This window comes from Lissotriton vulgaris, chromosome 8 (assembly GCF_964263255.1).
Source record: "Lissotriton vulgaris chromosome 8, aLisVul1.2, whole genome shotgun sequence".
In the NCBI taxonomy this organism is placed as follows: Eukaryota; Metazoa; Chordata; class Amphibia; order Caudata; family Salamandridae; genus Lissotriton; species Lissotriton vulgaris.
Window position 1 is genome coordinate 372,335,898 of NC_141696.1, and position 15,625 is coordinate 372,351,522.

The 15,625-nt window shown below is 50.2% G+C and overlaps 1 protein-coding gene across 6 annotated transcripts in view; it reads left to right on the forward strand.

Annotated features, from left to right (window-relative positions):
• The window catches only part of RPGR (retinitis pigmentosa GTPase regulator), a 420,762-nt gene that overhangs the window by 282,492 nt on the left and 122,645 nt on the right, over positions 1-15,625 (forward strand). The window lies entirely within an intron of this gene.

Here is a 15,625-nt window from a genome sequence, read left to right on the forward strand (position 1 = left end):
CCAGATGCAGGAACCCCGCGCCTTCCATGCGACATCTAGCCCATCTATCATCCGTTGAGAGGCCAAATCTCAATTTTCTGACCGGTGTGTAATAGCACCTTTGCACAAACTTATAATGAATAATTTTCATTCGAGAACTGGGGGATATTCTAGCCGTGATCGTGCAGCAATATTTCCACTGGTCGTCCGTGAGGGCGGCTGGTAGTTCCGAATCCCAGTCAGTCCGAGCCTTAGCCGGGGTGATCGGTCGTTGTTCTCGAACGGCAGCATAGAGTTTAGACACCAAGTGTCTCCCATCTGATACGAGCATAACATGCAGCGGCAGTACCGTCCCTGGTTCCTCCGGGAAGTTAGGGAGAATATCTCGCATACCCTGACGTAGCCGGATGTAATAGAACACCTCCATAGGCGTCGGGGGGGTATTCTGGAACAGCTGGTCCTTGGTGCGGAATAGGCCGTCCTGAAAGAGGTCGCCCCACGTGGTAAGATTTATGCGGCGGCACATCGAACGGAAACCTCCCTCCAGTAGGAGTGATAGTCTCGGATGATACGCCAGTGGCAACGCCGGCGAATACAGTAGGGGGGCGTCCAGCAGTTTGGTCACCCTCCGCCAGGCATCGATCGTGCAAGTCACAGTAGTGGCGGGCGTCTCAACATCTCCAATCTCTCCCATTAGCATGCCCTCAAGAGGTAGTGGGTGCACTATCCAGTCCTCCGCAGCGACCTGTGGCATAAAAGGAACGGGCCTTATCCAGTAATAAGCATGTTGCGCCTGTGCGCTCAGGTAATACATTTCAAGGTCGGGCACATCAAAGCCGCCTCTGTCATACGGCTGCGTTAGGACCGACCACCTGATGCGCGGTTGTTTACCACCCCAAAACAGGCGAAGCAGTTCAGACCGAAGTCTTTTGAAAAAATAGGCGCCTGGGTAATACGGTATATTTTGGAATAAATATAAGAATCGCGGGAGGACGACCATCTTGATCAGGGAGGCCCTACCTGCCATCGAGAGGGGAAGTGCCAGCCAACGCGTGATATTATCAGCCAGTCGTGTGATGGCTACGCCGTAGTTTAATCGGATGGTGTCAGCCTTATCCAGCGAGATTGTAATTCCCAGATACTTCAAGTCAGAGCTGCACCACTCCAAGGGGTAGTCCAGCGGAAATTGGGTGACCGACGCCGTGAGGGGGAAGAGTTGTGACTTTTGCCAATTAATATGTACACCAGATATGCCTCCAAACGCTACAAATTCCCTCAAAAGTGGATTGAGGTTATCTTGTGGGTGGCGCACATACAGTGTGACATCATCTGCATAGAGGGAGATGCCTATCTGCCGTTGGTTGCAGTAGAAGGCCCTGTCTCTGTGCAGTTGTCGTATCCTGCAGGCCAGCGGTTCTATCGCCAGGGCGAATAGTAAGGGCGATAAGGGGCATCCCTGCCTAGTGCCTCTCGTGATCGGCATCTGTTTCGACAGCGCCCCATTGATGACGATTCTAGCGACTGGGGAAGTGTATAGCAATGTCACCCAAGCGATGAATATCCGGGGGAACCCCATCCTGCCCAGGATGGCCAGCAGGTATCCCCATTCCACCGAGTCGAACGCCTTGGTGGCGTCCAGAAACACAGCAGCAACCGGCAATTCGGGAGCGATGGTGGGGATTAACGAGAACAACGTGCGCAGATTGTGGGACGTGGCCCTCCCTGGGACGAATCCAGATTGGTCCGGAAGTACAAGTTTAGTCATCAGCAGGGACAACCTAGTAGCTAATATTTTCGCAAGTATCTTCGCGTCACAGTTCAGTAAGGACAGGGGTCTATAGGCATCAGTGTCCTTCGGATCCTTACCCGGCTTCAACAGCGAGGTGATCGCCACCTCTCTCATGGACCCCGGTAACATCCCCACCTCTAGCGATTCCTCGAAGACCTCTTTCAAAACCGGCGCCATTATGTCGATATAACATTTATAGAATTCGGCCGGTAGGCCGTCCAACCCAGCCGCTTTGCCATTACTGAGGGACATGATCGCTTCCCTGACCTCGTCCAGTTCGAAAGGGCACCCTAAGAACCCCCTGTCCCCGTCACTCAACCAGCAGAGCGCTATATCATCCAGGTAATTACCGAACTCTACTTCTCCCTCCTGTTGTGTGGAGTATAGGCGTCTGTAGTGTTGCAGGAAGGTGTCTCGAATCCCCTCAGAATCCTGATGGATCTTCCCCTCCTTATCAGAGATCTCTAGGATATGAGTGGCAAAGCGTTGGTGCCTCGTGAGCGCCGCCAATACCTTCCCCGGTCGGTCCCCCTTGCAGTACCGCCTAGCTGTCCAATATTTGCCTCGGAATTTTACCTCCCTGGCCGCCTCCTCCTCATAAGTCGACAGTTTAGCTCTGAATCTTGCTGCCAACTCAGGACTGGTATATCCTGCCATTTCCACCTCTAGCGCCCTAAGTTCCCTTTCGAGTGTGTGTAGAGTGCTCACTATGCTCCGCAATATCCCGCAGCTTTTAGAGATAGTGACGCCCCTGACGGTAACTTTAAACGCCTCCCAGATGGTTTCGACTTTCTCCACAGAACCCTTGTTTCTAGGGAAAAAGGCTTCGATCTCTTCTCCAAGTTCGTGCTTAAAGACAGGATCTAGCAAGGCCGAGGGGAAGAGCCGCCATGGCGGTCTCACCCTAGTGTGCCCGGGTACTTCAAGGACGGTCCATACTGGACAGTGGTCCGAATAAGTGCGAGGCAAATGCTTCGCTTGCACTAGTCCCCCAGCAAGCCCCCGTGAGATGAAGCAATAATCAATCCTTGCCCATGAACGCGCATGTGCTGTAAAGTGAGTGCCTTCTCTGAGTGCCGGGTGCGTGTGCCTCCAACTGTCCACCAGTGCCGCCTCCGTAAGTATCCCCTGAGGCGTGTTCGTGGCGTTCATGTTGTAATGTCCACTACCGTCGGATCTATCCATTGTGTCATGTAGTGATAAGTTAAAGTCCCCCCCCCAGATAATGTGCGCGGCCTCAATCTCCAACATGTGGCCCCACAATGACAAGAAAAAACCAGGAGTGTCGACATTTGGTGCATAGCAGTTCACAAGCATTACTACATCAGATCCTAGCCTCCCCCAAAGGATGACATACCTCCCCTCCCTATCCACTCGCACACCCAGCTTTTGAAATGGAAGTTTCTTATTGACCAGTATTACCGTCCCCCTAGAATATGTGGAATATGAGGAAAACTCTCTCTCACACGCCCACCGACTCGCAAACTTGGGAGTACCACCCGGCCTAAGGTGGGTTTCCTGGAGCATAGCTATGTGCACCTGGTGCCGATCTAGATATGCAAGTACATTTCTGCATTTACGGGGATCATTGAGTCCGCGGACATTCCAAGACAATATGACAACTTTATCCAACACATTATCGCCTATAGATGTCTTTCAATCCCATTATGAAGCCGATAGCCAATGCCCAAGCTCCGAGTCGACCAGTACCATTCGTCGCCACCTCCGCTGTCAATTGCAACTTCCCCCCCCAACCAACCATTCTCCCATTCATGTCATCCATACCACCTGCATTCTCGCCACAATTGCCATACGCATCAAACTCGCCACTTCGAACAACTAGCAGCTTAACAAAGAAACTATACTCCCCATCACGTGCACAGTCACCCAACCCTGACTGTCCGTTCCCTCCCCCCTCCCACTGAAGCAACTCAAACTTGCCAGTACCTTGTCCCTCCCCCCCGCCCCAACCCATGTGCCCCAGAACATTAGAAAAACCATGTGGGGAATTCCCTATCGGGAGCAAAAGAGGTCGACACTGAAACACCCCAACTCTCCCCTCCCCATCCGCATGCAGCATACGGGACAGACAGAGAAGGTGGGGGTGGTGCCTGGTTTGTATCGTCCCTGCAGGCCAAAGCCCCCCCCCGACACCTCAATGCAACTCAAATGTGCTCCTCCATCCGGAGGCTGGGCAAATGTGCTTGGGCAACGACCAGCAACGTGTCGGTGGCAAAGTATCTCATCTCTCGTACGAGTCTCCTACTCCCGGCCACCGTTAGGGCCAGCAATGTACTCTTCCAAAAAAAAGGAAAAAGATCAAGAAGGGAAGAAGCCCACGTCAGTCGTAAAATCTTTCCACAATCCATATGTCCTCCCATCGTGACCTGCCTCTGCACGACTTCGGCAAAAAAAATAACAGTAAAATGCGATGATCAGCTGTCAGTCGCCCGGCAGCAGTTCCCTTATGAGGCCAGATAGTTCTCAGTGGCACCACCATATGTAGTGCAGGCCAGTTTCATCCTCTAGGATCCACAACTTCCGAAAGCTGTATCCATAGTGCAGTGAGTAGTTATCGAGCAGTAGAGCAGAAGTCTCCCACTACTAGTCTCCTTGTTCGGCTTGATGTTCCGCGGCTTCCTCCTCCTCATCATTGCGTCTTTCCCTCCTGGCCGCTCGGAGCCTTTTTACGTAGTCTTCGGCCTGTTGCGGGTTAGAAAAGAAATGCTGTTTGCCCTGATGGGTCACCCTGAGGCGTGCCGGATACAGGAGGGCGTAGTCAATCTGCATATCCCTAAGTTTCTTCTTTACATCCAGGAATTTTCTACGCTGATCCTGTACCATAGGCGTGAAGTCTGGGTATAATGAGAACTGTACCCCGTCACAGGTCAAGTTCCGAGTAGTCCGGGCCGCCCTCAGCGCCGCATCCCTGTCGCGGTAATTGAGTAAGCGGGCTATAATAGGTCGAGGCTGTGCCCCTGGCTTAGGGACTGGACCCAGAGAGCGGTGCGCCCGCTCCACAATGAACTGGCTGGAGAAGGCCTCTTTACCTATGGCGGTGGTCAGGATACGCTCCACGTAGTCTTCCATCCGACCTGTGTTGGTGGATTCTGGAACCCCCGTGACGCGGATGTTATTGCGTCTACTCCTGGCTTCCAATTCCTCGTTCTTAGCTGCGATTACCCTTAGGATATTATCCATTCGGGTTAGCCGTGTGTCATGAGTGTTGGATACGTCCTCCGCAGTTGAGATGCGCCGCTCCGCCTCCGTGAGCCGCTCCTCATGGATTTCCATCTTTTGTGCAACTCCGTCCATCCTGGAAGATAAGCGGTCTACCTTATCTACGATCGTTGCGAAGCCCTGACGCATCTCGTCAAAAAGCAGACGCAGCTCTGGAGCGGTCGATGCAGGAGATGTAGCAGCAGTCGATGGTCCCGGGGCCCCATTATAGGCCGTAGCGCCTCGCAGTGGCTTCTTGGTGGGTGCGGCCTCAAAGGACAGTTTCGCCTGTTTGGCGTCGTTTTTGCCCATGGTGTTTAGTCCGTTGACGCCGTCCGGGGCCGGACACTGACGAGCGGCTAGTAGACGACTCCCCACCAGGCCAGGGCCCTCCAGCCAGCCACCCTCGCTGCGCCGAGTTCTATCAGGGTAGGTTCAAGCAGGAGGTGGGGTAGCGAATCCCCGTCCCAGATACAGTGACCAGGGCGCCCCAGGGAGCAAGCGCTCAGACCGTTGCAGCAGCGCCGTGCAGGATTGAAAGATGCAGGCCCATCGGCAGTGGAGGGTAGCGCAATGTCGCCAGTACAGCTCCGGTCCTGCGCTCGATCGCCAGCTCGGTCCGCCGGGTGATCCTCCGGGCCTCTATCCCCTGTGCCTGACGCCAGCAGTGTCCAGCAGGCCAGTTAAGGATACATGCTGAGGGGCAGGTAAAATGGCCGGGTGCGTCCCTCTTCCCACCGGCAGAGCCAGGCGCTGCGCGCCGAGGTGAACGGGATCGCCACCCGATGTCAGAAAGAAAGGGTGTCCCGTCCGTCCCCCGCCCCGGTGCTCACTGGGGGCGGCAAGTCTCACCTCTGTCAGCCTCCGCCAGATCGTCTTTCGGCCGCCCTCTCCGCAGGCCGCCGTCAGGGATTTCGAGGCCCACCTGCCTCGTGGGAAGCCGCGGCCTCGCGTAGGTCAGCTCCCGGTGCGCCTCTGCTGCTCTCAGCGCCGTCCTGATCCGGTGGCCGCTCACCGCTCCATATCTCGGGCCCAGCGCCTCCAATTATCTCCAAAGTCGGACAGGACCGGCAGGACCTTCAGCCTCGCACTCGGTGCGGGTTGTAGGCTTCAACTCGCAGGGGAAGCGGATAATTTCAGGATATTACTGGCCAGGCAGCCAGAGCCTCACGGAAGTGCGGCCATTAGCGTGTGCGCCCTCTAGCGCCCCCCTGATTTTTTACTGTTTTTAGTTATATAACGTCAGACAGTACATTGGTAGCTGAACCTTGCACACACTAAGTTTTACATTATTACATCAAATAATCACTGTCGGGGAATCAATGGTATGTGGATACAATCTTAAAACCACTCCTCTCTCCCCTACTCTATTTCGGTAGCAAGCCCCGCCTAGTGACATAGTCTGAGAGTATTGGGAAGTCCAATTTCTACATTCTAATCTTGCATGTGTGGATGTGTTCTACTAATCCCCGCCTCTTCTGTTTCCAGGTCATAGTAACTCAGCCAGGGAGTCCAAATCGTGGTGCACTTTTTAGGGCATCCTCTGGCCCTGTATGTCACCTTTTCATCCCCCATGTATAGGTCCATGCTGAGTCTCCATTCCGCCAATGTGGGCAAACACGCGGCTCCCCAGTATTGGGCATCTTTACATGATTTTTAATTGATCCCAGATGGGAGCTTGTGCTTGCACATGCATAGTGGCCTTATTGAAATGCTTTGTCTTACACTTCATGGAAAACAATTCCAAGATGGCCACATCACATACTCTCACATGCATTCTTTTTTTTTTTAAACAGATTTTATTTGTCAAGTTGCACATATAATGCAGGGCTCTGCACCCCAGAGACCGCTGCACAAATCAACCATAAATTGATAATGACTTTGACTTTTACATGTGATAACCTAATACATAGTAACAAATCCCCCCCAACCCCCCCCCCCAGATCGCGCCAATTCCACATAAACCAGTCCACCACATAATATCACAACAGGAGATGCTAGTCCCACCGACCCTTCCCACAACCCGCCCCTACAGTCCAATAGGGTGCGTGTGGATTATTACGGCAAGCGTACCTCTACCTCCGGTGGCGGATCTAATAATAAACCCCAGTAATCTGCCCACCGCTTCCAAATTTTATAGTGTTTGCGCAGGCAACCTCTAGCAATGAAAATGGATTGTTCTAACCCCATGCAAAAGTCAAGCCCTTTCTTCCATGTGGCCATCGATGAGGCCCTAGATGCCTTTCAAGCCCTGGCGATATCCCACTTTGCCAGTGCAAAGCCCAGTTGTAAGAGGTGTTGTTTATAGATGTTGCCCCCCACTTCCTCCCTAATGTGCAATAGGGCCAACCGCGGCATGTGGGGGAGCTCACATCCCAGAACCTCCAAGAGGCAGGAATATACCCCACTCCAAAAGAGACCCAGTTACGGACTACTCCAGACCGTATGAATAAATGTGCCCTCCTCCCGATCACAGCGAAGGCACGCGGAGGAGGTGATCAGACCCGCCTTCCAAAGACACACTTTGGCGAAGTAGACCCTATGTAGGTACTTGAACTGCAGCAACCGAAGGCGCATCGCTATCGCCACCCCCGCGGGGCTGCTAAGGCTTCAGTCTAATCTCCTCCTCCAATGCACTCCGAAGCCTCTGTAGGTTGGGGAGCAGTGAATGACCAGAGATTGGTAGATTCAAGAGATTTTACGGTCAGTGAGTTCACCCATGAAGACCTTCGCCTCTATGGGGCTAAATTCCGGTAGTGACTCCAGGCCCTCTAAGCTAGAGGATAAGGCGTGCCTAAATTGCAGGTAGCCGTAAAACTGGGATCGCGGCATTGAATATTCCTTCTGAAGGTCCTGAAAGGATTTAAGCATCTGGCCCCTCATGACATCTCCAAGAACTGAGATGCCTATCGCATCCTATCCCTGGAAGCCCTGTAAGGCCGCTAGCTGAGGTAGACGCCCGTTTTCCCAGAGGGGGGTCTCATGGGTCAAGGTGTTCCACCACCCCATATGGCGCAGAGCCTGCCTCCAAATCAGAAATACCACCTGCATGTCCGATGGCAGCGATCCCCGCAGCGGCGCTGAATATAATGTCATATGCAGGAAATGGCGTTCCATAATCTGCCGCTCAACTGCATATGCCGGGTCTCCCCTGTCACCGTACCACCACTCATTAAGGACCAGTAAGTGTGAAGCTTGATAGTATGAGAGGACATCCGAGGAGGCAAGCCCCCCAGAGTAGGTGGACAGAAAACATGTGCGCAAGGCACCCTCACCTTTCCCCCCCCCTCTCCCAGGAACTGCCCCAGTTCTGCGTTCACTTGCCTAAACCATCGGGGTGAGATCTGGTATGGATGATTCTGCAATTGGTAGAGGAGCCGGGGAAGAGTCACCATCTTAAAAATCGCCGATCTGCCGTATAGGGACAGAGGCATGCGGGACCATGACTTAAGATCCTCCCTGGTGCGTACCCACACCGGGACCAGATTGCGCTCCCACAAAACCGCTGGTATATCGGAAAGGAAAACGCCCAGGTATTTCAATCCCCCCCACCGCCAGCTGGACCAAGGACGCCCACGCTCAAACTCCTGTCCGACTCCCCAGAGCCCACAGCGTAGACTTACGCGGGTTCATATAGAGTCCCGAGTTTCCCCCAAAGATTTGCAGGATGCGCCTCAGCCACGGCCCGTCCTGTTTATAGCTGTGAGAAAAAAAGGACATTATCCTCATATAATGCAATCCTATTAGATAGGCCCGGTGCCCACTCAAATCCCTGGATCTGAGCATCAATGTGCACCCAGGCCGCCAGCTGCTCCATAGCTAGCGCAAATAAATATGGAGACATGGGACAGCCCTGCCACGTACCCCGCTGAGTAGCGAAAGGCTTAGAGACCGCCCCCGCCACCCGCACCGACGCCGTCAGGTCTGTGTATAGTAGCATTAGGTAGGACAGAAATTGCGGGCCTAAGTTGAGCCTCCGCAGCCAGGCAAAAAGGTACACCCAGCTCAGGGAGTCGAACGCCCTGTCCATATCGGCCAACAATAGCGCAGCTGGCTCTCCCAGTCGCCTGCTGTCCACCACTGCCACATGTGCCTGCCTGATATTGTGCCTGGTCGCCCTCTGAGGCATGAACCCAGCCTGGTCGGGGTGCACCAGAGTGGAAATGTGGGGCAGAAGCCGGTTGGCCAACGCCTTGGCCAAAACCTTCGCCTCCACATTCAAGAGGGAGATGGGACAGTGCGACGCATGCTGCTCCGGAGGTCTACCTAGTTTAAGGAATACCACCACCTCCGCGTGCCTCCAGTTCAGGGGCAGCGAGCCGCACTCCCGCGCCTCTTCCACCACCGGCCTAAAATGCAGGCCAGCTGTATAAAAAATTTTTTGAAAAATTCACTGGGGAATCCATTTGGTCCTGAAGCCTTCCTGGGGTTTAGTTCCCCCAGTGCAGTGCCCAACTCCTCATCAGTCAGTGGCTGCTCCAGTCGGTCCCGTACCTCATCCGACACGGCCTTGGGCTGTAAGTCATTGATGAATTTTTAGATGACGGCAGCTGCAAGGTATTCCTTTGGAGCATAGCGTTCTGCATAGTACACAGCAAAGCTTTCTGCAATAGCCGGGAGTTCGTTAAGCCGTGCCCCCGCCGGGTCCAGGACTCACGGTAGGGCCTGGGAATGGAAGGTACCCTGACATAGTCATTGCAGCATCTTGCTGGTTTTTTCCCCCCATTGATACACCCTACTACGCATCGCCAGCCATGCTTGGCGGGCTTCATCCATTAAAAGGGCCGCATAATTTTGTTGTGCCAGTATTAGTTCTCACATGCATTCTTAAGCATGGTGGGCATCTTGAAATACTTTTTCGTAAAGCTTTTAGAAAGTGTTCTAAGATGCATGGCAGTCAACCTGGCTGCAATTTTTGGACCTAGTGTTGGTGGACATCTAGAGAACGCTATCAACCACAGCTATTTTTGAAAACTAGACCCTTGGTGGGTAAAATGAGTCTTTAGCATGAGTGGATACCACAGAAGTTTGTCCTAGAGTGCTCTCTCAATGTCAAGCTGAAAAAAAACACATTTTTTTCATACTTGCTGGAAAACAATAAAAGTTGCAGACTGTGGCAATATATTACCATCATACGTTCCCACACTACTCTCTATGTTATGTTAAGTTATGTTATGTTATTTATACTTATACCGCGCACAGCTGCCCCAGCGAAGGGGCGTCCTGGCGCTTTGACAAGGTACACACAACACAACACCTGAAAAAAAGACTGAGAAGGCCACAGAAAGCAGTTTAAAGAGCTAAACAAAAAGAGTGGTCTTGATGGCGCATCTAAACTGAAGACTCTATTGTACTATACTACAGGACAAGCCAGAACCTCACCACTGCGGTTGTATGTGGTTGTAAGTGGCAAAACGTCACATAATTTTAGCGGCAGGTTGACATTAGTCTCGTGAAAATGTAACAGAAACACAACAGAAAAATCTTCAATTTTTCCTATCTGGATGACTACGTGTAGTGATTAGCACTGCAAGATCATGCAGCGTAACAGAGAGCATGCTTGTAAAGAAGGAGGAAAAGGATTTGGTTACGCCGTTTGACGAATCATCACAAAAGGTTCCAAATAAAGTGTGCCAATGATTCTCGTTGTGTAAGGAAAGCTCTGGGGGAACCGTCAATATGGGGCCAAGAAGGGGGGGGTGAAAAACTGTGCTTTTCATGTGTTAATTCCCATAGGAATAACTACTACAGCCCGAACCACTGAACAGAATTACACCAAATTTGACAGAAAGGTAGCAGTTGGTCCAGAAAGGGACCTTTTTGTAAATTGGTGTTAATCCCTTCAGTAGTTTCGGAGATATTGTAGAAAAACCAAATTTGTATATCTAGGGACGTGAAGACTCCAAAAACACTCCCGATCTTGTGCTGAGATCTGATTGACTGCCAGCACTTCAACTAGGAATTGATGGCAGCCATTTTTGGACTAGGTCAAAGTCTCCATTGGAAGAGTGGTTTTTGTTTCGCTAATTGCTTTAGACCATTTGATGAATCTGTACAAAACTTTCCCAAAAAACTGTTCATCTCCTTCCTCAAAGGTTTTGGGGTGATCTGTCAAAAGGGGCAGAGAAAAAAGGGGGTTCCAAAATGCTTTTTCTCACATGCAATTTCCTGGGGGAAATTTAGACAGCACTACAGCCAAAACTTCTGAACCGAATTACACCAAATTTGGCAGAACGCTAGATCTTTACCCATAAAGTGTGATTTGGTAGACATCATTAAAGACATGTTTGAGAAATTAAGGCAAAAAATGTATAGATAAGTAGACAGTTCGTTTTGCAAGGGCCATCCCAGACTGCGAAGCAATAAATAAAGCATAAGTAAAGCATTCTGATTGGCTGAGACTCTAACTGTGTCCTGAAAATGTAAAAATTATACATATAGAAGGGGGCAGAGTGGGAGGGGGAGGAGGGTCACTGACTGCGCATTGAGTCAACTCCCTCCAGAGACCTAAGAACTATTAAGTGGGCAAGCCCCTAATATGCTCCTTCTGTGCTCAGTATGCAGACTGTCCATAGAGCCCACTTCCTCCAGATGTGCAAGCGCTAATAGGTAGCCAACCACTACTAATACACACAGTCAGTGCAGAGTGCGCAGACTGTGCATATAGCCCATTCCTTCAAGAGACCTAAGCCACATTCGATGGGAAAGCCCCTACTATGCTCTGTGTGCACACTGTGTATAGCCCCACTCCGGCCAGACATGCAAGCGCTTTTAGGTGGGAAAACCCCTACTATACACAGTCAGTGGTTAGTGCGCAGACTATGCGTAGAGCCCATCCCCTCCAGAGATTCAAGCCCCACTGGCTGGGTAGCCCCAAAATGCACAGTCAGCGCTCATTGTGCAGACTGTGGGTAGAGCCCACTCCCTCCAGAGACCCTAGCCCCACTAAGTGGGCAAATCCCTACTATGCATAGTCCAGTCAGTGCTCAGTGCACAGTCTCTGCATAGAGTTCACTCCCTCCACACACACACAACCCCCATTAGTTGGGCAAGCCAATACTCTGCATAATCAGCGCTCACTGTGCAGGTTGTGTGTATAGCTCATTTCCTCCATCAATTCAAGCCCCGGTAGGTGGACAAGGCCCTACTATGCACAGTCAGCACTCAGTGCACTGTCTGTGTGTAGAGCCAACTCTCTCCAGAGACTAAGCCCCATTAAGTGGGCAATCTTCTGTGCTCTCTGTGCCGCTCTTCATGGAGAGCCCACTCCATCAGGACAACCAAGGCCAGTTAGGAGGGCGTGCCACTACTAAGCAGAGGCTGTGCTCTCTGTGTAGATCTTCAAAGATAACTCATTCCCTCCATATATTCAAGCTTCCTTACGTGACTAAGGGCCAGCTGCATGCAGTTAGGTATGTTAGTAATAGTTTACTTTACGTTGAAAAAAACTAGAAAGTCAGTAAAAATACCAGATGGTAAAGTGACATTATAGTTAGGGGTGGTACTATTCTGATACTTTGTATTTTTTTTTAAACTAGAAAATGTCTGAGAAAAAGATTAAAGTGAAGTTATAGTTAGGTCTTATAATAATATTTTACTTTACGTTAAAAAGTTGAATTTCACTGACAACAACAAAGGTTAAAGTTAGGTTATATTTAGGTGAAAATGTCATTTAAAAAAATATATATAATTTTAAACTAAAAATACACTGAAATTCACCAGTTATTGTTTACTGATCTAACTATAACGTGCACATCTACCATGCACTGCTTAAAAGATATCACATATTATATCACTCACAAAATGTTCAATTACATCATTGGTGACATCACTGGTGACTTTTCTCTTGTTTTGGCGGTCTTGGGAAGAGGTTGGTAAGACTGCCCGGTACAAAGAAAGCACCTCCATAAAATTAACTTATGGGGAAAGCCAGTATTTGAGAGAGAGCCATCCAAACATGTTCATCAGAAAAAACATCCCTAGTGTCTAGTGAGCCCAAAGGGTTTCCCCAGCAGTGGGCGCTAAAATGGGCTAATTGTGCGCTGTGTAAAGCAATGTAGAGGACGTTTTAGGCTATCCTAAGCACTCTAGTAGTTAAAAGTTTGTAAAAAAACTCTTATTTTAAAACATTAATTTGTTCTACTGCCTCTTTTCCAATCGTGTTATTGACTCCTACCATCCTCCTTGGTGGTCTTGGCTGCCGTATTCCATTTCCACCCTTTTAACTCTACCTCAAGTTGACACTGATTTCAAAGACAAAACGTATATTAGATCAGCAAGAAATCTGGGCTTTAGAGCAGCACATTGAGCTAGAGGGAATAGCCAGAATACCAGACAGATGGGGCAATTGCAAGGTCACAAACAAGGGTGTTTCTGGAGGATCAAGGGCCTCAAAGAACCATAGCAGCACAAATAGAGTTGGACAATGAGTTGCAAGAATGAATTGCGGGGACAGCCCATGAAGCACATGGGACTGCAACTGGAGGGGAAACAAAATGTACAACGTGGGCGGCACCACACGTTCCGTTACCCCCACGCAACCTTTACCATGCTTGCCTTTACCACGCACATGCCTTAACCAAGCATATGCGTGGTAATGGCATTCAGCGCTCTAGATTCAGAGCGGATGGGCAGGAAGAATTGGGACAGGAAGGATCCGGACGTGGCTTAGTAAGTAGGACTGGGGCTGGGTTTTAGGGCTCATGTAGTTTTTAGGGCTGGGATCCAGTTTTAGGGCTCATCATGGGGGGGGGCTGGAGTTGGGGTAGTTTTTAAGGCTGACGGCCAGGTTTTAGGGCTTAGGGCAGGGGGAAGGGGGAAGGGCAGTTTTTAGGGCTGCGGGCGGTTTTAGAACTCTGGGTGGGAGGGGCTGGGGTCAGGGTGGTTTTTAAGCCTGGAGTCAGGTTTTGAGGGCTCAGGGCAGGGGGGCTGCGGTGTGATCTTTACCATTCATGCTTTTGCAACGAAATTCATTGTAAGGGGATGCATGTTAAAAACTCATCCGTTGTAGGGACCGCGTTGTTAATGCATGAAATAAAATTGCAGGCGTGGTTCCGTTATACAACCAAAAAGGAGCCGAAAGATGCCAGTCAGTGGTTTGGAACTTAGCATGTCTTATCTGATCCAGGCCACAGCAACAGCTGAGGTTGAACAAGATTTGGTGCAAGCTACCTAGCTTCAAGACCAAAATGAAAGCATGTGGATGCATATAAGGGTGCTTCCATGCTTAATTTGAGCTGGTGGGGGCCACCGGCAATTATATGTGGGAACTGACACTTATTTTTGCCCATCAGACATTTACTGAGTGCACCAGAGTGAAACACGCACAAAACAGAAAGAGAAATACCATAACTTAGGGAGAAAGCAGTGACCTGCAAGATTGTGGTAAAGGGGCAGGGAGTGTCTGGAAGTGGATAAAGGGACATGAGGTGGATATAGGATTGCTCAGCCTTGGTATTCGGCTTGTGGACCTTTAATTGCACAGGCCGTGGCTTCAAATCAGATTAGGCACCAGTCCTCATTCTTTTAAGCACTGGGGCACATGCAGTACGGGGAACATCCTTAACAACGACTCCTTCACAACAAGTTCTGGAGTCACGCAAGCCAAACAACGACTTGCACCAATAGTGACTTAGCCTGAACCACGCACATGCGTGGTTCAGGCTAAGACGGTCCAGTGTTCGGGATGGGCAGTCCCGAGGAGCGTCGGAGGAACAGGAATGGTAAGAGGGGTTCGGGTTAGGGAGGAGAAGGTTGTATATTCGTTTTTAGGGGGTGGGAGGGATTTGTGTTACTTTTTAGTGGTAGGGAGGTCATGGTCCTTTTTTGGGGGTGGGAGGGGTTTGTGTAGTTTTAAGATGGTAGGGGGTTTGTTTTCGTTTTTATGGGTTGGGGGTTTGTGATCGTTTTTTGAGGTGGGTGGGGTTTGAGTTAGATTTTAGGGGGCGGGAGAGGTTAGTGTTAGTTATTAGGAGGCTAGGGGGTTTGTGTAAGTTTTTTGGGGGTGGGAGGTAGGGGTACGGGGTCGATTTTTGCGAGTTGGAGGGGTTCAGAATAGATTTTAATGGGTGGTTTGCCATGCATTCCTTTATCATGAAAATATGTGGTAAAAGAATGCATGGTAAAAAAAATTGTTGTTGAGACGCGGTCATAGAACAGACCGTGTGATTAAGGGAGTCATTGTTGAGGAACTAGTTGTTCCATCATACAACCTGCAGGACCGCTCTGGGCCCACGGGAGTTGTTTACCACCATAGTGCCTTCAATCTCAGGAATGGTTCATCATTTTTCATTCAATAATCAAAAATAGAATGGACACTTGTTTCTACAAAACCATTGGTTTGTATTCGAAAACCCTCATAGACATCCTGGTATTGTCGTTTGCGGTGTATCTTTTTTCCGCCCCATCAGGAGTCATGGCGTATTCATCGGGTGATCGATTGACGTGCTGGGTGCCTGCCTCACCTGAGGCTACCTCTGGTACAAGTAGAAGTGTCCAGAGATCAAAAGAATATATGTGGAGGAATAGACTAAAAATAGTGTCTAATCAAAAAAAGATAATTTATTCTGGATAGTTTAGGCACTATAGTTAAAAAAGAATTGCGATATGTAGGTGGTCAAGTTACTGGACTACCATATC